Source organism: Diaphorina citri, unplaced genomic scaffold (genome assembly GCF_000475195.1).
Source record: "Diaphorina citri unplaced genomic scaffold, Diaci psyllid genome assembly version 1.1 scaffold10276, whole genome shotgun sequence".
Classification (NCBI taxonomy): Eukaryota; Metazoa; Arthropoda; class Insecta; order Hemiptera; family Psyllidae; genus Diaphorina; species Diaphorina citri.
In genome coordinates, this window is record NW_007387650.1 from 495 (window position 1) to 1,992 (window position 1,498).

The 1,498-nt window shown below is 42.8% G+C and overlaps 1 long non-coding RNA gene across 1 annotated transcript; it reads left to right on the forward strand.

The window, feature by feature from the left end:
- The first annotated feature begins 709 nt into the window (after positions 1 to 709).
- On the forward strand, positions 710 to 1,142 carry LOC113472913. Its single transcript, XR_003395046.1, has 2 exons — positions 710 to 818; positions 943 to 1,142. It is a non-coding gene; the product is annotated as an uncharacterized LOC113472913 (long non-coding RNA).
- Positions 1,143 to 1,498: the final 356 nt, after the last annotated feature.

A 1,498-nucleotide genomic window follows, 5' to 3' on the forward strand; every position in this document is an offset into this window, starting at 1 on the left:
ATTTCGATCAACCGTCAACCGTTCACCTTACAACTAAACTTCTATTTATTGCAATTTATTGCCTCTTTATTTATTTATTTTATTTGAGAATAAAGCCTGATTCACACTATAGTGCCAGTCAAGGTCCGGTCACGGTCCAGTAACGGTCCGATCAAATGATTGTTGAAGGCAAGTAAATGCGAGTGTACACACTAGACGTTCTAGTCAAGGTACGGTAACGGTCAGCTCACAGTCAAAATTTGGAACATTCTCGCGACGAATCTTTTTGATCGGACCGAAACTGGACCGTGACCGGAGCGAGACTGGCACTATAGTGTGAATAGGCAGCGATCAAGCAACGATCAACATTCCTTCGTTCAGACCAACTAGAAATGAAAGAAAAAGGACCGAAGCATGACCGAAGCATGAACGTTGCTTGAACGATAGTGTGAATACTCAATCTTTTGATCAGACCGTTATCGGACCGTGACTGGACCTTGACTGGCACTATAGTGTGAATCAAGCTATACTCAATCTTTTGATCGGACCGTTACCGGACCGTGACTGGACCTTGACTAGCACTATAGTGTGAATCAAGCTTAATTGAAGCAACCTCCGTGGCCGAGTCGGGTGTGGGGGTGAGGTACACTTATCCTCGTGAGGACAATTACCATCCACTGAAGAGAATTAGTTTTTTGAGGCCTTAAGATCTAAAAATGGCAGTTTCACTACACTTTCCGTGTCCGGAAACAAACTTGAACGTCAGATCTTGAATTTCCAGAAATTGGCAACATGGATGGCTTTTGGGTTTGCTTGCATGAGGTCTTCTTGTGTGCAAGGTTCATCCAGTGTTTCACTACACTTTCCGTGTCCGGAAACAAACTTGAACATCAGATCTTGAATTTCCAGAAATTGGCAACATGGCTTTTGGGTTTGCTTGCATGAGGTCTTCTTGTGTGCAAGGTTCATCCAGTTCTAGTTGACTGCAGTTTAAGAGGTGGTTATGATTTTGTATTTCCCCGCAGTCACATTTATTGCCTTCTTCTTGAGCGTATCCCTATCTGACAAGATTCTCCCTGCAACAGGAGTATCTAGATACTCCTGTTCTGAGTCTGTTGAGTGATCTCCATGTTGTATAGGGGAGATAAAAACCAGTGGCTGGGTTCTCTTTCACTTTCACTTAAATGCTCAAACTTGAAAAAACTTCTATCTAAAGCAGGCTTGTCCAACCCGCGGGCCACATGCGGCCCGCGAGCTCATTTTTGCGGCCCGTGAAGGCCCGCCTAAAAAAATTAACGAAAATGAGAAATAACAGTAAATATACTAAATAAAATAATTAATGCATGAAAATTTTCAAAATTATATATCGCACTAATGTCATCATGTGGTAAGTTTTCATAATAAAATAAAATTATATTATAATTACATTTCGCCAGGCCATCCCCCCCCGTGAGTTGAGTTTTTGTGGCCCGCCAACTCTCTACCTTGGTCTCTTGCGGCCCTCGGGTGCCCTAAGGTT